Source organism: Ornithorhynchus anatinus, chromosome X2 (genome assembly GCF_004115215.2).
Source record: "Ornithorhynchus anatinus isolate Pmale09 chromosome X2, mOrnAna1.pri.v4, whole genome shotgun sequence".
Lineage (NCBI taxonomy): Eukaryota > Metazoa > Chordata > Mammalia > Monotremata > Ornithorhynchidae > Ornithorhynchus > Ornithorhynchus anatinus.
Window position 1 is genome coordinate 14,298,420 of NC_041750.1, and position 20,372 is coordinate 14,318,791.

The following is a 20,372-nucleotide window of genomic DNA, read 5'->3' on the forward strand; positions in this document are numbered from 1 at the left end:
TAAAAATCCGGAAGTTGTTTTCCATTGCCTTCTTCTGCTCAGTAAACTTGAGTCTCGACCCTCGACTCTCTCCCGTGCCGCTGCTGCCCGGCACAGGCGAGTTTTGACTTGGAGCAGATGGCCTTCCCCTCGCCAGCCACTGCCGAAGCTAGGAATGGAATGGCTTGGCCTCTGCTTGACGCTCCCTCGGAGCTGAGACTGATAGAGCTCTGGAAACTCTCCAGCTGCCATCCTGAGAGGCGGGATTAACAAGTACCATAATTATTTATTATTTAGTAGTAATAGTATTCATTTAATAGTATTTTTTGAGCGCTTACTGTGTGCAGAGCACTGTACTAAGTAATATCAGTACTGGCAGTAGAAGGAATATGAATAATAGCAGCATTTCCTTAGCCTTGTGATTCCCACGTGGACAGGGACAGTGTCCGATCTGATTTAACTTGTATCTACCCCAGCGCTTAGAACACATAGTAAGCTTGGGCTTAGTTGGGGTTCGGCCCACCCCGTCTTGACCTTACCAATGTAGCTGCTGCTTGAGGTGTTATGAAGATAGGGTTTTGCCAAAACACCCTTTGCTTTCTAGAGAACCACGTGAGAACTGCATGGCGTAGTGAATAGAGCACAGGCCTCGGAGTTCATGGGTTCTAATCCCGGCTAGGCCACGTGTCTGCTGTCTGACCTTGGGCAAGTCACTTTGCTTCTCTGTAAAATGGGGATAAAGAGTGTGAGCCCCACATGGGACAGGGACTCTGTCCAACCCGATTTTCTTGTATCCACCCCCAGCGCTTAGTACAGTGCCTGGCACATAGTAAGTGCTTAACAAATACTATCATTATTATTATTATTAGAGCGCAAACACCGAAGGGCAGGAGAAACCCACTGGGAAGGACTCCTGGTTATGGTATAGGGCCTCTTGACTCTCGCTCTCCTAGACCACTACTCTTCCCGCCACCCCTCCCCCCCCATCTCACACCCCTTTGCAAAAGTCCACCTTGCTCCAGATTCCCAGCCAGGCATATGGGGCAAACCGAGGCTGTCCACACAGCTCCTTTTCATCTCTGTCCTCAATAGAATGCCAACTTGAAGATGTGTGGTGAGCCCTGGATGAAGTGTGAACTCAAGTTGTTCATTAAGGAGCAATCTTCCTACTCTGCATCTTGTTTGAATGGAAAATACAGCAACACTGTCTTTATATGATATGTACACACACGGCTATACAAACACACACCTCTCACTTTCAAAGAGGTTACGTTTTCTCATATATCTGGCTTAAACTGTGAATGTCCCTGGGTTTTTAGTTCACTGAGCTATTCACTGGCATTTTGAGGGACTGCATAATTTAAAAATTGTAACTCTTACAGAATCATGTTAAAAAAACCCACAGAATATCACCTTCTGTTTAATGGCAGCAGTACATGATTCACTGTTGGTAAATATTTCATGTATTTTTCATGTCGGCCAGTGTTCCCTTTGTATTGCAAGGAAAATGGAAGGTAAATCCATGTGTACTTTAGACAGTAAGAAAACATTGCTTTATGTTGGATATTACATAAACATGCAGATTTGATTCCCTCTTCACTCATGCTGTAAAAAGGAAGTTTTAAAGTGGTTAGCTATACCTGAAAATGTAAATGCACTAGCCTAATGTGATGTTGAAGAAAAATTAAGACAAATGATACTGCATCTCTGCCACAAACTGCGGCTTGTTCAAAATTCACTTTAGTTATTATACTGTGAATACGTGTACTAAACCTCCTCTGTGTATGCACAATTTATGTTGAATGCAACATGAATCATTTTAATAGACCAAGCAAAAAGTCCCCAAAGTCAATTTTCAAATTATGAACCCTGGAATGGAATATAACACCAATGAACAACAAATAGTTCAGACTTTATTCTGAACTATGGATGAACCATTAAAGGTACAGTATGCTCTTTCTGAGAGATATTTTCATTTGTCAGCCTAATGGCAAACTAACAGAGAAGTAGTCATTTGAAAACATGTGTTATCCTCTCAATTTTTAAAAGCATCATGTTCAATTCCTTTAATCAGAATCTTCTCAACAAACATCAAAGAGATATGCATTATTCGAAAATGGGTAAAAATGTAAGAATTCATTCATTTTCAAGGGAAAGCCACATCGTATCAAAACACAGGTAATGATGAGCTGTATAGATGACTAAAAGGTAAATGGAAGTGAAGCAAGAAGAGAAAATCAGTCCAGTCCTTTGAGGAAATGACACTGACTCGATCAGCAATAATATTCACATTACTATATAGAGCACTAAGTGCTTGGGAGGTTATAAAGACCCTTGTCCTCAAGAGGTTTACCATCCAATAGAAATGATATACAAATAGTGGGAGCAGGGGGAAGAACAAAGATACAACTGGTAACAGCAAAAGTAAGGCAAGTTGATTAAGCAAATGAATAAATAAGTAGTATGTGTCTATGTATAGATATATAGGTATACATCTAAGAATATATATATATATATATACATATACATTAGCCTATGACTGCTGTTGGTAGCTATTGAGTTGACACAGTGTGAGGTAGTGGAAATTAATCAGGGAAAGCTTCCTGGAGGGGGTGGGATTTCCAGAGGAACTGTGAGCCCGTTGTTGGGTAGGGATTGTCTCTGTTGCCGAATTGTACTTTCCAAGCCTTTAATATGGTGCTCTGCACACAGACAGTGCTCAATAAATATGGTTGAATGAATGAATGAATGAAGACAGAGAGAGAACTGAAGTCTGGCTGATTTAATGGGATGAGAGTTCTAGGCAGGAGGAAGGAGGCAGGGGATAAAATGGGGATTGAGTCCCATCTGATTATCTTCTATCTACTCCAGTGTTTTGCAGCTGCCCAGGTCATCCAGAAATCTGTTATAACCAAAGGCTTCCATCAATCAATCAATCAATCAATGGGATTTATTGAGTGCTTACTGTGTGAAGAGCACCGTACTAAGTGCTTGGCAGAGTACAATATTGGCAGAGTTGGTAGACATCATCCCTGCCCACAGGGAGTTTACAGTCTAGAGGGGGAGACAAACATGAAGATGCACTAGAGATATGGGAAATGTTCGCCTTGAACCCCTCCTGTCTGGCTTTGGCCCCCTTCGCCCCACCAAAACTGCCCTTTCAAAGGTCACCAATGATCTCCTTGTCAAATCCAATAGCCTCTAATCCTAATCCTCCTTTGACACTTTCGACCACTCCCTTCTTCTGGAAACATTATCTAAACTTAGCTTCTCTGACACTGTCCTCTCCTGGTTCTCCTTCTGTCTCTGACAGCTCTTTCTCTGATTCTTTCACCGGCTCGTCCTCTGCCTCCCACCCTCTAACTATGGGGGTCCCTCAAGGCTCAGTTCTGGTTCCCCTTCTATTCTCTGCCTACACCCCCTCCCTTGGAGAACTCATTTACTCCTGTGACTTTAACTACCATCTCTAAGGAAATGATTCCCAAATCTACAACTTCAGTCCTGTTCTCTCTCCTTCTCTGCAATCTCACATTTCCTCCTGCCTTCAGAAGAGGACAGTGTAAGTGGAGCCAAAGTAAAATAATATTTCCAGGAGAAGGGGGTGATCCACAGTGTCACGCAGCAGAAAGGTCATGGAGAATTAGGATGGAGTCATGGCCTTTGGATTTGGTAAGGAGGAGGTCATTGGTCACCTTAGAAAAGGTCATTTCCTTTTAGTGAAGGGGGTGGAAGCTAGATGGGAGGGGATCAAGTGGAAAATTGGAGGAGAGGAAGTGGAGGCAACAAGTGCAGACAACTCACTCAAGTTTGGGGAAGGATGGTGTGAGGGAGCTGGAGTGACAACTGGAGGGTGCTGTGGGATCAGGGGAGTTTTTTTAGGCTGGGGATACATAGGCATGTTTGAAAGCAGAGGAGAAAAGGACATTGAAAAGTGAACTGTTATAGATGACCATTCAGGGAAGGAAGAAGGGAGGGGACAAGTGTTTTGTTAAGGTGGAACGGGATGAAGTCAGAGGTGCAGGTGGAGGGGTTAGAATTTGTGAGGATGCAAGGGAGCGCCTCGAAATCTGGGAAGGATGGGAGAGTTGAAGAAGGGTCAGGAAGAGGGAGGGCATGGAGAGGAACAGAGGACATTTTAGGGCGATCACTCCTACTGCATTCAATTTTATTAATGAAGCATATGGCAGATATATTAGGGGCAAGAGATGGGGTGGGGGTACAGGAGGTTTAAGGAGAGAATTAAAAGTCTGAAACAGCTGGTGTGGGCAATGGGCATGGGTTTCAATAAGGATGGAGATGTATTACTGCTGGGGGGAGGAGAGGCTAGAGTTAAAGCAGGTGAGGATGAGTTTGAGATGGACGAGATTGGCCTGATGTCTGGTGTTCTGATAGCAGTACCCTGCAACTCAAGCACAAGAGTGGAGGAAGCAACTGTGGAGGTAATCCAAGGTTGTGGGTTAGTGGTTAGAGATCAACGGAGGGATGGGGGAAAAGGAGCCTTCCTTTCATTTGTAAAATGGGGATTAAATACGTATTCTTCCTCCGTCTTTTGGACTGTGAGCCCTGTGTGGGACAGGGACTGTCGGATCTGATTGCATTGAATCTATCCCAGCACTTAATCCACTGTTTGTCAGGTAGTAAGTACATAATAGATACCGCGATCATTATTAGAAAGAACTCAAATGATACCAGAAGTGTTCGCTTCTGCGTCAGGGATGGTGGCGGTGTCATCGATGGTGATGGGAAAGTTAGGAGAAACAGATTTAGGAAGGAAGATAATGAGTACAGTCTCAGTTGTGTTGAATTTAGGATCGTTGAATATCTATCGAATATTCATTGAGCACCTCCTGGGTGCAGTTCACTGTACTAGTTGCGTGAGTCAACAGGCTCTCCTGTTGAAGAGCTTTTTTTATCAGTATTCCATGATTGATGTTCCCAAACATGATACGGTAAATTAGTCCAAGAGCAGAAGGAGAAGGTGGATAATTAGTGAGTTTCATTGAATAGAATATTTAGCCAGGTGTAGAGGAGATCCGATGGCTTTTTATGAATGAACATCGTTATTTTGAGAGGATGATGAATTAGTATATCTGGCATTAGTGGCTGTTTGAAGAACAATTCTACAGTCTAGTCTGGGGTAGGGCCTATGGGTTGTGGTGATTCTAAAATAATCGTGGTGGTTTTTCGGGCAATGAATTGGCCATGTAGAATACTTATTTTTGCTTTTCAAGCATTTATTTCTGTAACTCCATTCAAATTCATATCCCATGTCTTATGTAGCTCAAAGTGTTTACAAAGTCAAACAAACTCTTTTGGGGTTGTAATGTGGTTTTATGGTTATGAACATCAAGATGTGTATACGTTATCATTATGTTTTTCACGTACAATGAAAACATTACACTTGAAACTGCTTTAGTCATCTGTATGACCATTACTAGAATTAATGTACATGGTTATAGTGTAGTAAATCTCACATAGAGCTATAGATGCATTTTGGGGTATTTCGTATAGAATCACCTCTTCTAAATCCTGGAGTCGGCAGTAAATATGAACTCAGTTTTCATAATTTCTTAATTTTTGCTAAGTATTAAAGTACAATCTTTAGAGTGTGTTTGGGAGGAGCCTATTTTCTTCTTTTCCTCAGTTTCTGTCTCTGCTCTTGTTTCGTATCTTTCACCTCCCTACTCCAGTCTTCTCTCCTTGACTCGTTTCTGTCAGCACTTCCTAGGGACACTAGGACTAGGCTGATCAGATTGCTGAGCTGCCTGGGAAATTTGAACAAGTGTTTAGTACAGTGCCCTGTATGCAGTAGGTGCTCAATAAAATACGGCTGGGGGTTGGAATGATTTACCGCCCCCCCCCTCCCACTTCGTTTGCCCTTAGTTTTCATTGACCACTTGTCACTTGAGACTTTATAACTAGCTAATTGTGGGCAGGGAGGGTGTCTATTATATTGTTATATTGTCCTCCCCAAAGCACTTAGTACAGCACTCTGCACCCGGTAAGTGCTCTATAAATACAATTCATTGAACCGGCTGTAACATATTTGCTGGTTTCTTATTTCCCTTTTCTGCGTCTCTTTCCCAAATGAACCTCTCACGGAGTTCGATTTGAATTGTGTCATCTAATTTCTTGAAGTGTGGTAGGTTTATATAAACAATATCTTGATAAGTTGTGTCTTCTGAAGCTTTGTGAAGCTTTTCCCTGTAAATCATTTGCATATACCCCATTAGTAAAATGTTCACTGTACCAGACCCTCATGTAGCAGGTAAAGCAGACCTACTGGAGAAAACTACTTTCAAGTCCTAATTATCCAGTTCATTTACTGTGCCAATTTAGGAGAACTATATGTCCTCGCTGAGTCTCAGGTTTTCTGTCTTTAATGACAGGTCTTCTGTCTTTCTGTCTGTTTTCTCTCTTCTCCTATTGAGGAGGAGGAAGGTGGATAGCAAAGCCACAGAGAAATCCCGGAGCACTCCTCGGTCACTTTACAGAGCAGTGTAAAATGTACCCTCACCTTTTTGTTCTAACACAGAACTATCTGCATTTTCCTCCTCTAAACTGAAAGCTCCTTCTGTGCAGAAAACATCTTCATTCATTCATTCAATAACATTTATTAAGCGCTTACTATGTGCAGAGCACTGTACTAAGCGCTTGGAATGTACAATTCGGCAACAGATAGAGACACTCCCTGCCCAACAACAGGCTCACAGTCTAAACGGGGGAGACAGACAGCAGAGCAAAACAGAAGAAAACAAAACATCATCAAGATAAATAGAATCATAGAAATATACACGTTATTAACAAAATAAATAGGGTAATAATATATACAAATGTGCACAGTGCTGAGGGAAGGGGAAGGGGGAAGAGCAGAGTGCGGGAGGGGGGGGAATGGGGAAGGGAGGAGGAACAGAGGGAAAGGGGGGGCTCTATCTGGGAAGGCCTCCTGGAGGAGGTGAGCTCTCAGTAGGGCTTTGAAGAGGGGAAGAGAGTTAGTTTAGCAGATGTGAGGAGGCAGGGCAATCAAGGACAGTGGTAGGATGTGGGCTAGGGGTTGTCGGCGGGACAGGCGTGAACGGGGGACCGTGAGGAGGTGAGTGGCAGAAGAGCGGAGTGTACGGGGTGGGCAGTAGAAAGAGAGAAGGGAAGTGAGGTAGAAGGGGCAAGGTGATGGAAAGCTTTGAAGCCAAGCTCTACCAACTACCAACTCGGTTATATTTTACTCTCCCAAGCGCTCAGTAGCATAATCTGCCTCCAGTAAGCACTCAATAAATACCATTGGTTGATAGATCGATTGATTGTTCCTGTCAGTTCTGCCTTCACAACATCACTAAAATCAAACCTTCCTCTACATCCAAACCACTACTATGTTGACCCAAGCATTTATCCTGTCCTCCCTTGATTCCTGCCTCAGCCTTCTCCCTACCTCCTCACCTCCTCTGTCTCCCCACTCCACTACTTAGTTCATTCTGCTGCCCAGATCATTTTTCTAAAATAATGTTCAGGTCGCACCTCCCCACTCCTTAAGAACTGCCAGTGGTTGCCCATCCACCTCTGCATCAAACAGAAACTAATTTTCATTTAGATTTAAAGCACTTAATTTTTTATGGTATTTGTGAAGTGCTTACTATGCGTCAGGCACGGTACTAAGCGCTGGGTACAAGCAAATCAAATTGGAAGACAGTCCACGTCCCGCATGGGGCCCACAGCCGTCCTCCTCATTTTACAGCTGAGATAATTGAGGCAAAGAGAAGCTGAGTGACTTTTCCAAGGTCACGCAGCAGACAAGTGGTGGAGCCAGGATTAAGACCCAGGTCCTTCTGATGCCCAGGCCCTTGCTCTATCCATTAGGCCACACTGATTCTCACTCAATCAGCTTGCCCCCTCCTATCTTACCTCACTGATTTCCTTCTACAAATTATCCCGCACGCTTCATTATCCCACACGCATCACTCCTCCGACACTAACTTACGCATCTAGATCTCGTTTATCTCGCCACCAATCCCTTGCTCACGTCCTCCCTCCGGCCTGGCACTCCATCCCCCTTCCTCTCCGACAGACCACCACTCTCCCCACCTTCAAAGCCTTATTAAAATCACATCTCCTCTAAGAGGTCTTTCCCGACTCAACCTGTATTTTCCCTACTCTCTCTCCCTTCTCTGTTGCCTAGGGACTTGGATCTGTACCCTTTAAGCACTTGATATTCACCCCACCCTCAGCCCCATAGCGCTTCTGTACATATACCCGTAATTTATTTTATCTCTCCCCCTCTAGACCGTAAGCTTCTTGGGGGCAGGAAATGGATCTGTCAATCCTGTAGTACTGTACTCTCCCCATAATGCTCAAGAAATACCATTGCTTGATTGTTTGATTGGTATTTTGGGGGACATGCTCCCTGTTTCATTGCCTTGAGGGCTAAGTCTTTTCCCATAGAAAGAAAATATGGACAGTTCCCAATATTTTTTCCAGCAGAAGCCAAATGAAAGCTGTTCTCCATATGGGACTCCCAGTAGCTCTATGGCAGAATGAAGGTCAAACTCTGTTCCTTAGCATACAGTGTTACGGCTGTGACCCAATATATCACCAACAGAAAGTAAACTCCTTGAGATTATTTGAGAAAGTTGTCCTCTAAATCCAGCCACAACTTTCCCTTTCCTACAGTGTTTTTTTCTGGAAAGCATTTTGGCTACTAGAGCACGTGGTTTTCAGCAACTGTAGTTTTCTGCAGTCGTGTGTCAGCCCACCACCTCCCATTTCACTTTCACTTGCAAGCCATAGTGGTCCCATTCTCAAGGCTTGGAAGAACACACCTCCTGTTTAGTCTTGAATTGTGCTTCATCCTCTTAGAGTCCATCACCGTGCTCCATTAATATCTCCCAATTTCATTGCAACTTTTGTTTTTCTGGTCTATTTTCCTGGCCTCTAAACAAAAGGAGAATGAGCAATTTGTGAAGATGGCACAAAAAATGGCCTACTTCTATAAATTTATTAACACAGAAGCAATAAAGCATGACAGTGTAATAAAGCGTAACCAGAATCAGTGTGGCCTAGTGGAAAGAGTGCGTGCCTGGGAGTCAGAGGGCCTGGGTTCTAATCCCGGCTCCACCGCTTGTCTGCTGCATGGTCTTGGGCAAGTCACTTGAGTTCTCTGGGCCCAAGCTTCCTCATCTATAAAATGGGGATTAAGACTGTGAGTCCTATGTAGGACATGAACTGTGTCTAATCCGATTATCTCGTATCTACCCCCAGTGCTTAATCCAGCGCGTGGCTTAATAAATACCATAACCCCGCCCCATCTCCAAAAAACCAAAACTGAAAACAAAGGGCAGTCTTAGTATGTGCATAATGTGGGCCCTGCTTTGGGTTTTTTGATCACACATGCTCCCATAGGTGAATTTTATATTCAATCAACTGTATTTACTGAGCACTTACTGTGCAAAGCACTATACTAAGCATTTGGGAGAGTCCAGTGCAACAGTATAACAGACACATTCCCTGCCCACAACAAGCTTACAGTCCAGGGGGGAGGCAGATTGATATAAATAAATAAATTACAGATATATACATAAGTGCTGTGGGGCTGGGAGGGGGGACGAATAAAGGGAGCAAGTCAGGGTGATGCCAAACGGAGTGGAAGAAAAGGAAAGGAGGGCTTAGTCAGGGAAGGCCTCTTGGAGGAGTTGTGCTTTCATTAAGACTTTGAAGGCAAGAAGAGTAATTTCCTGTCAGATATGAAGAGGGAGGGCATTCCAGGCCGGGGGAGGACGTGGCGAGACGTTGTCGGAGAGATAGATGAGGTCGAGGTACAGTGAGTAGGTTGGCATTAGAAGAGCAAAGTGTACGGGCTCAGTTGTAGTAGGAGAGAAGTGAGGTGAGGTAGGAGGGGCAAGGTGATGGACTGCTTTAAAGCCGATGGTAAGGAGTTACCATTTGAAGTAGAGGTGGATGGCAACCCCTGGAGGTTCTTGAGGAGTGGGGAAACACGGCTTGAATGTTTTTGTAGAAAAATGATTCAGGCAGCAGAGTGAAGTATGGACTGGAGTGGGGAGAGATAAGAGGCAGGGAGGTCAGCAATGAGGCTGATACTGTAATCAAGGCGGGATAGAATAAGTGCTTGGATTAATGTGGTAGCCAATTAATGAATGGAGAGGAAAGGACAGATTTTAGTGATGTTGTGGAGGTTGAACTGACAAGATTTAGTGATAGATTGAATATGTGAGTTTAAAGTCACCTTCTTGAGTGTGAAAGACAAGTGCATATCCATTTTTTCTAGAGAATTTGTTCCTTTGGTCCTTGCATTATACTACACATATAGTATTAAAAGTGAGAAAAATAGTTTTTACCCACTTTGTGCTCCTTTATTTCTCATATTTATCATGTTTTGGCAGGATTTGAATGCTTTTTTTTCTTTTGTCTGTCACAGACCTTCTCAGACCTTGATTAAAGCTGCAGAGACCATAACCCCATTAGTTCCATAAATAACAAAACTAATAATAATAATTATGGTATTTATTAAACACTTTCTATGTACCAAGCACTGTTCTAAGCACTGGGGTAGATAGAACGTAATCAGGTTGGAAGTCCCACATGGGACTTACAGTCTCAATCACCATTTTACAGATGAGGTAACTGAGGCACAGGGAAGTCAAGTCATTTGCCCAGGGTCACACAGCAGGCAAGTGGCAGAGCCAGGATTAGACCCCACGACCTCTGACTCCTAAGCCCTTACTCTTGCCACTGGCCATGTTGCTCTAAACCTTTAGTTTGTACCCAACACAGTTTTGTCAACCATTTTTTTTTCAAGAACCTAATCACAGAGGTTGGTAAGGAAAACCCGTACTGATTTTATTTATAATTATATTGTTACATATAAACTTATTTTAAATAACTGAATCTTTTAAAATTGCTTTTCTACATGATATGGTGAAGGAAGAGTGAATTTTTTTTACACCAGCCATAAGAATTCCTGAAGAAAATGTTGCCAAACTTCGACACATATTTCTATTATTGAATTGTCTGAAAATTACTTTTCACTACCCTCGCTCTGAATTAATTACACTACTATCTAAAGTTCTGGAAAATGCAACTCTCTTCGAAATTGGATAGGTTCAGAAACAGTTGATCCAGTGAAGTTTAAAAAAAATTGAATTTTTTATTCTTTTCTCTTATGCCTCTTCAAAACCCAAAGAGAAATTTCCATTTCACATGTCCTAATGCATCTTAAATGTTTTACAAATGTATAGAAATGAACACTTCTGGAAGTATATTAATATATTTTAAAACTGTGAAAAGACGTCATACAGAGTAAAATAATCAAAAAGTAATATTAATTATACCAACAATAAAATATTTTAAGTAAATCTTTTTTATGTATACATAAAGAAGTATTTAATTTTCTAAGTGTTGTTTTTCACATTCTGTTCCCTACAAAAGACACCTCATGTTAATGTGCTAGAGACTTATTATCTATGATATATGGATCTAACATTCTCTAATGCTAAATTGAATTGGGTTTTAAGTACTCTATTCAAGTCAGTGAAATACTTCAAAGTTTGAGGAAGAGATGAATGATAATAACAATAATTGTACTTGTTAAGCACTTACTGCATGGCAATAATAATAATAGTATTTGCTAAGCACTTACTATGTGCCAGGCACTGTACTAAGCGCTTGGGTGGATACAAACAAATTGGCACTGTTCTAAGAAATGGGGTGGATACAAACTAATCAGGTTTGACACAGTCCCTGTCTCACAAGGGACTCACAGTCTATGTCAGAGGGAGTAAGGTTTAATCCCCATTTTACAGATGAGAAAACTGAGGCACTGAGAAGTTAAGTGATTTACCCATGGTCGCCCATCAGACCTTTTACAGAGCTGGGATTAGAACCCAGGGCCTCTGAATCCCAATCCCGTGGTCTTTTCACTAGGTTACACTGCTTCTCAATGTGGCCTAATGGAAGGAAGAAAAGAAGGGAAGAGGGAAGGACGGAGGAAGGAAGAAGGAAGGAAGGAAGGTGTCTAAACCAAAGTAAACCTTAAAACTCAGTAGCATTTGTGGGAAATAATTCTATATATTTGATCTTCCCCTAGTCTGTAAGATGTTTGTGGGCAGGCAATGTGTCTACCAACTCTGTTGCACTGGAAGCAGCATGGTGTATTGGCTAGAGCACAAGCCTGGGAATCAGAAGGCCATGGGTTCTAATTCTGGCTCTGCCACTTGTCTGGTCTGTGATCTTTGGCAAATCACTTCACTTCTCTGGGCCTCAGTTAGAGAAGCAGCATGGCTTAGTGGAAAGAGCCCGGGCTTGGGAGTCAGAGGTCGTGGGTTCTAATCCCAGCTCTGCCTCTTGTCAGCTGTGTGACCTTGGGCAAGTTACTTAACTTCTCTGTGCCTCAGTTACCTCATCTGGAAAATGGGGTTTAAGATTGTGAGCCCCACCTGGGACAACCTGATAATCTTGTATCTCCCCCAGCACTTAGAACAGTGCTTGGCACATAGTAAGCACTTAACAAATATCACCATTATTATTATTATTATTAAAATGGGGAGTGAGACTGTGAGCACCACATGGGACAGGGACTGTGTCCAACTCGATGTGCTTGTATCCATCCCAGTGCTTAGTACAGTGTAAGCACACAGTAAGCACTCAGTAAATACCATTGATTGATTGGTTTTAAGGCATTTCGGGCTGAAACTGCTACTCAGTATTTTAAAATCATGATAGAATAATTGTTATTCTCATTTTTACTTGTTAAAATATACCTCCTCCTTTCTTCAACCCATATCCCACTCTGACTAAAGTACTGGATGGTAGAGGCTTGGAAAAATTTTTCTCTAATGTCATTCAACCACAAGCATTGTCATTCTCAGTTTTCATCCCAAACTCTTCACTGGTAATAATAATAACAATAATGATAATGGTATTTGTTAAGCGCTTACAATGTGCCAGGGCACTGTTCCGAGCGCTGAGGTAGATACAAGGTAATCAGGTTGCCCCACGTGGGGCTCACAGTCTTAATCCCCATTTTACAGATGAGGGAATTGAGGCCCAGAGAAGTTCAGTGGCTTGCCCCAGGTCACACAGCAGACGAGCGGTGGAGCCGGGATTAGAACCCACATCCTCTGACACCCAAGCTCGGGCTCTTTCCACTAAGCCACGCTGCTTCTCTAAGCAGGTATCAGGAAGGCCCAGGTGCAAATATCTGTTCTCTCTTCCCCCTTAAACTGTAAGCCCCGTGTGGGACAGGGACTGTGTCCATCCTGATTATCCTTTATCTACCCCAGCATTGGAAGACCAAGGTTTTGAGAATATCCTCTTTTTCTAAGTTTGGGGATGATCAAGAAGACTGCCTTTCCTGTTGCAACTAATTGTTGCAAAACATACAGCTTTGAGGAACAAAAAGTTGCTGTCTCCCCCTCTCCTTTCTCCCCTTAAGTCTGTCTCTGCACATTTAAGGCAGTCTATTCTCTGTGAGCCCAAGTGGGAAAGTAATATTATTATAATAATACATAGCAATTCTCTCTACCAAGATAGTGCGGTTGACACAGTGGATGTGGGTGTGGCTGAAGCGATCAGTGAGTGACTGTTTTTTTATTTATTTTTTGTTTTTTTGTTTGTCATGTGATGGTATTCGTTAAGCATTTACTATGTGCCAGGCACTGTACTAAGTACTGAAGTAGATACAAGCTAATCAGGTTGGACACAGTCCATGTCCCACCTGGGGCTCACAGTCTTAATCCCCTTTTTACAGCTGAGGTAGCTGAGACACAGAAAAGTCCCAAGGTCACACAGAAGACAAGTGACATAGCGGGATTAGAACCCAGGTCCTCCTGATTTCCAGGCTCTATCCATTAGGCCATGCTGTTTCTCTGTTCCAGTGCTGGTTTAGTAATAATGATGATAGTAATAATAATTAATATTATGGTATTTGTTAAGCCCTTACTATAAGTCAAGCAGTGTTCGGAGTGCTGCGGTAGATACAAGTTAGATTGGACATAGTCCCTGTCTCAAATGGGAATAACTTTCACAGAAGCAGGAACAGATATCCAACTTTCTTTTTCCAAGCCCCATTTTACTGGGGGAAAGAAAGATTATTTCTGCTTTCTTCTTGAATTTGTGGTGATCAAGATGTATTAAAGAACAGCTCTAGATTCCATCGCTCTCCCTAAAAATCCCTTTGCTCTTGGTAGCCACATTTTCTGAAACCTTATTTCTAAAATAGCTTAAGAAGTCTTTATGTATTAATTTCCCTGATTGTTTTTCTATAGAAATGTGCAGAGGGCTCTCAATTAAACGGGCATGTTTGAAAACAGGAAATGAGCAAGTCCTGATTTTAAAAGCAGACATGAATTTCATAGATCATATTGCCACTTGTAGTTAGAGATTCCCATAAAGCCACATGGATTGAGACCCTTATCCATTCCGGTCTGGGAATAAGGTTACAAAGTTCATTGGTAATAGAAGAACTGTGTTCTTTATGAGCCTGATTTTGGAGACGATATTGTGTTATGATAACCAGTAGTGGGTTACTCTACAAATCTAAGTAAGATACCTCCACAACTGGGATTTTTTTATACAAACTCCTTTATTATTGCGCCTTGCTACTAGCAGAATGGTCGCTCATTATTAATTTACTCTTTTATAAAGTTGCAGAACCATGGAGTTTCTGTGTGTAGAGTCCAGTCCCGTAAGGTTGAGGCAGAGGATGGGAAGTTAAGCTCAGCACCATTTCTTCTTACATGGATTCTACTTGAGCTGATTTGTTGATCGTGTTATACCCGAACAGACTCATGTTGTGGGAAGAGTGTTTCTCAATTCTTCCATCATGTTTTGCCTAGATTGTATAATGTTTTTCTGCACAACTGGATGCATTTCTAGGAAATGTTGATCACCCAAGGAATCTGTTGACAGACTGAAATAGAGTTTCCCCTCACTGTCACCAGGTGGGAGTCCGGGGTTGAAGGAGGCTCGGGCAGGAAATTCCCAGGAACTGTGGGTAGGAATCCCTAGCTAAGCTTCCAAGACACACTGAAAAGAGGGAAATAAAGAGCTGTGTCTTATTTCCTTGCTCTCCTTCACTAGTGCCCTAGAAATTGTGCTTTGGCTGTTTTTCCCTCCTGAAGAGAAGGAGGAGTGGCATCTGGTGATCTGGGGCTCCAGGAGAGGAGCAAAGAGAGAGAAAAAGATGTAGTACCCTGGACTTTCCTTGGCTTGGTTTAATATTACTCTTTCACGAAGGCATATTTTGGAAACAGATTTTCCCTTGATTATAGTGGTTTGTAAGGGAAAAGAGTTCTTTGGGCCACAAACAACCCTGTTATGAAACAGTGTTGACTATTTCCAATTAGGGTATATATGGAGAGTGTTGGAAAAGAATGAAAAAACTTCCTAAAATGAGAAACATTATGCTGCTTTGCTGTAAGGCACATTACCTGAATCCAAGGTTTTGCAAGGTCAGCAGTTATAGTAAAGTTAAATAGAAGCAGCTTCAGTGGCTTTAACTTTCCCAGTGCCCTTGATGGGGTTCAGAGTTGTCAGTATTCTCATAAAATTCCTCAGCGATGGCTTCTTCTATTCTCTTTATTTCCTCAAGTGAACATCTGTCTAATTGTTCACCTCCATTGCTTTAGTGCTTCCCTCATGCTTTCTTCTGTTTCCAGACAATAAACTTTATTTTCTTCCTAAGAATTCAGTCTACGCAAGGATATTAGGCAGCTTGTTTGCACCTTTCAATTTCTGGAAGTTTTCCAGAGGGTTTTTTGCAGGAGTTCCAATGAGTTCATCTGTGAATCATGGAATGTAAAATGCAGCATCGTGATTGGGTTTTTATCAGTTATCTTCTGTTTATAAACATCTGCTTGGAAATGGGCTTTTTTGTTTTGTTTTGTTTTTTAAATCTCCATTTTTGTTTGGCATAGGAACAGACTAATGTCTCGTTTTGTCAGGTGCACAGTCACGTAATGCTCTTACTGAGAACCAAAGATACAGTTACAGTATTTTAAAACCAAAAGATGGATGAGAGTGCTAGATTTCTTGATTTGGTTTTTGATTTGCTAGCATGCTTTCATTCGAACAGTAATTATTCGGTGATGTATAGGAAAGCATAATAATCTTTCAATTACTACAAAAACATTTATCTCTTGTGGAGAGCCTCATTTTTCTGAAGCAGCTGAGACATTTAGTTATTTAAATTTGGTTCTTAAAATTTCTATGTTTCTGAGTCTGTATCTATGATCGTGGTTATTATAGGAACTGTGTAATGTAAATAAATATGACTATGTCATAAAAAGGTCATTTTAGTGTGAGTGTGCTAAGATTTATATGTACAGTAATTTGTGTTGCCCGGTTTGGAAATCAAATTGTGAATCAAATTCTACTTTGTCCTTGCTGTAGGGCTGGGAGAGTTGGGAAACTTAAATGCCCGGGGGGTGTGTGTGTGTGTTTGTCTACTTTTGGTAATTAAGAGCTAAAAAGGAGAACGATTAAGGATTAATGGAACAGAATGAACTTTCTCAGCATACCAGTTAGCATAATCTCTAAATTCACTGGCTCCTGTATGATATTGAAAAGGTAAGTGATCTAGACAAGCAGTGTGGCTTAGTGGAAAGAGCACGGGCTTGAGAGTCAGAGGACGTGGGTTCTACTCCTGGCTCCGCCACTTGTCTGCTGTGTGACCTTGGGCAAGTCACTTCACTTCTCTGTGCTTCAGTGGCCTCATCTGTAAAATGGGGATTAAGATTGAGAGCCCCACATAGGACAACCTGATTACCTTGTATCTACCCCAGTGCTTAGAACAGTGTTTGGCAGATAGTAAGCGCTTAACAAATACCATCATCATTATTATTAATTTGATTACAGTATTTTAGATGCTGTGATGCTGTTACTGTGGGTGAAAAATTGTCATTTATTCATGTCCTTACAGACATTTCATCCTAAATTGCCTGCATGAGTATCAATGTATTTAGTATTGACATTATTTATTGAATGCCTTTTATATCCAGAGCATTATACTAGATCACTGGGAAACATACAGAAGTACAAAACATTAACCCTGCCCTTGAAGAACGTAGAATCTAATGAGGAAAACAAAACACACCATAAATGAGAGAATAAACAGTAAATAGTTAAACCCCCCTCCCCTCAAGAACAGATATGAAAAATAAACAGATAAAAAGAACACTGCTGAGGTGGCTGATGATGTGACATGACCATCAGGAATGCAGAGGATTAATCAAGGAATGCCTCAGGGAGGAGGTGACTTTTTAGAAGGGCTTTGAAGGAGTGGAGAGGTGGTACATAGTGTGCTGAAGTTGAGTGTGGGAAGCCATTCTAGGCCCCGGTAAAAATGTGCATAATAGGTTGCATGCAGAAGATTCAAAGGCAAGAGACAGTTTGGAGATTTGTTTGGAAGGGAAGAAACTCTGTTGTACTCTCCCAAGTGCTTACATAGTGCTCTGCACATAGGAAATACTCGATAAATCCCACTGATGATGATGATGATGATGAAGAGAGCACGATCCCAAACTGAATTCTTCATTTTCCTTCCCAAATCTTCTCTGCCACCTGATTTTCGCATCAAGGTCTAGAACACCAACATCCTCCCTATCTCTCGAGCCTGTAGCCGTGACATTTTATTGGCCTTCTCCATGTTTTTCAACCCCAGAATTCAGTGTGTTGCCAAATCCTGTCAGCCTTCCTCAACATTGCCACACTCCATCCCTTTCAATCCCAACAGCCACCAGGCTGACCCAGGCACTTTTCATAGTTACGTGACCCCGGTTCCAAAACCTTATTCAAAGCACATCTCCCCCAAGGGGCCTTCCCAGTCTAAGCCCTCACTTCCTCTTCTCCCACTCCCTTCCTTGCCCTCGGATTCATGCCCTTTTTTCACCCCCCCCCCCACCCCAGCCCCACAAGAACTTTTATACATATCCATTTTTTATGTATTTAAATTAATGTCTGCCTTCCCCTCTAGACTGTAAACTCGTGGTGGGCAGGGAACATATATACCAACTCTGTTATATTGGACTCTCCCAAACGCTTAATACAGTAAGCGCTCAATAAATATCATTAGTTGATTGTCATATCCTGGCTTGACTACTGACTCTTTTATCTCCTTCGCTCCATTCATTCCTTTTCTGATGCATGCTTCAATTTCTGCTGCCTGGATCGTTTTTTTAAAATGCTGTTCTCCACATATATCCCCACTCTTGAAAAACCTTCAACGGTTGTCCATTCCTTTCCTAATCAAGGGAAAACCTCTGACCATTGGCTTGAAAGCATTCCACCAGCTCTCTCTCTTTCTTATCAACTCTCTTTTCCCACTACATGCCAATTCACACTTTTTTCCTCTTATGCTAACCCATTCACGGTGCCTTGTTCTGGTCGCTGTTGCTGCCAATCTCTTGCTCAAACCCTCCCCCCTGCCTGGAGTTTTCTCCCCCAGTCCATTGCTCTCCACACCCTCTGAAATGATATCTCCTCCAGGAGGTCTTCCGCACTTAATCTCCCTAGTTTATATCCCTAAAATGCCACATTAGCCCTACTGTACCACCTGTTCACTCAAGTGCTCACATCTCCTTTAGCACTTTTATTTATATCTATTGTATATCTATATAGGAATATAGTAATTGATGTTAGTGTCTGTCACTCCCCTAGACCATCTCAAGATCGGATCTGGAGAGTTTCCATTACTCTACCAGTCTTGGCTAAGGGAGGGAGAGTCAAGCAGAGGCAGACCCATTCCATTCCTAGCTTCGGCAGTGGCTAGAGAGCGGAAGACAATCTGCTACAAGTCAAAACTCACCTGTGCCGGACAGCAGCGGCATGGGAGAAAGTCGAGGGCGGAGATTTAAGTTTACTGCGTGGAAGAAGGCAGTGGTAAACCACTTCCGTATTTTTACCAAGAAAACTCTATGGATACGCTACCAGAACGATTGCAGATGGAGGTGGGTCGTTCTGGAAGAGATGCGGCCCTGGCGTCTCTAAGGGTGGAAAACAACTCGATAGCAGAAGACAAGACACTCCCCTAGATTGTAAACTCATGTATACGAATTCTCTTCTACCTCTCAGTCAATCAGTGGTATTTATTGAGCACTTACAGTGTGCAGAACACTGTACTAAGCACTAGGGGGTAGTACAATATGACAGAGTAGACACATCCCCTGGACACAAGGACCTTACAGTCCTCAAGCCTTTATTACAATTCTCTGGAGCCAGTTGGCCCTCAATAAATTACTATGGCTTGATTGAATTTAAGGGAGAAGAAAGTAGGTAGATAGAGGGAGTCTCGGGTAGAATTTTGCTTCTTATGATGAAATGCCATTTTTTATATCGGCTAGTATAGTGATTTCATTTCCTCGGTGAACAAATCTTTTTGGTACAAGAAGAAAATCCCGCTTAAAATGGGGTTGTTACTGCTTCATTCTAAATGCACACATTCTGTTTGTTGTCCTGCTTCTGGAGTCCCTAAGATAAAAATCTTCTAATTGTTACTGATCTTATCCGGTCAATCCTCGTCTTTCATTTCTTTTCCAGTCGTTTTCCTCTCTCACTCCAGAACCTTCTAAAATGCTTTAACTTTACTCCTAGACTAACCAGTGGATTAAGCAAACATTTGTGTAGATATTGGTTTCTTAAAATCAATCTTTTACATTAATAAAAGCCTGGGGAAAACAAAGAAACAACCAAAACTTCCCATTTGAAATAAAATGGCAGCACTCAACCTCCTTTACAGAAGCTGCTGTGCATTTCTCAACCTACCGATGTCACTGTCCAGCCGTGAGTTTTCGTTGGGTCTTTGCAGCAGTGAGATTTATTTTGGTTTTGGAGGTAGCAATTATAGTATAGCTTAAATAATATTTTCTTACCTGACAAAGATACCAGATTTATTTTCGTAGTTATTCCACCCTCCTGATATCCATTAAGCATGGTACTGGGTCTGCTCTATCAACTAGCTAGTCCATGAACTAAGATTGTATTTAATTATGAGGTATTGTTTCAGTTTTGATTTATTAACCATTTACTCCGTTCCATCCAGCATTCCATTTTTAAGCCGCATTGTTCAGTCTGAATGTTGCTTCTAGGAGGGCAGGATGCCCAGAACATCAGTGATTTTAAAGTTATTACTTTGTGTCATATATAATCTTTTTTTTTTTCCTGCAAGAAATAAATCTTTGGGACTCTCGGCAAAAAAACATTTGTGGTTACAGTATAATAAAAATAAACTGTTTGCCGTGACTCCAGCTGACATTTATCAGCCTATTTGTGGGTGCTCTTTCTCTCTCTCTATAGCACAGAATATAATTTGTCACTTTGTAAATACATTCCAGCCTAAATCCCTGCCAGCATCTGTTAGTGTTTGAAGGATTAATGCACTACCCACTGTGTGT

General features: G+C 41.9%; 1 protein-coding gene and 1 non-coding gene across 2 annotated transcripts in view; both read left to right on the top strand.

Moving 5' to 3' along the window:
- The window catches only part of WWOX (WW domain containing oxidoreductase), a 1,106,560-nt gene that overhangs the window by 278,779 nt on the left and 807,409 nt on the right, over window positions 1-20,372 (top strand). The window lies entirely within an intron of this gene.
- On the top strand, window positions 18,640-18,777 carry LOC114807549. Its single transcript, XR_003755607.1, has one exon. It is a non-coding gene; the product is annotated as a small nucleolar RNA SNORA7 (small nucleolar RNA).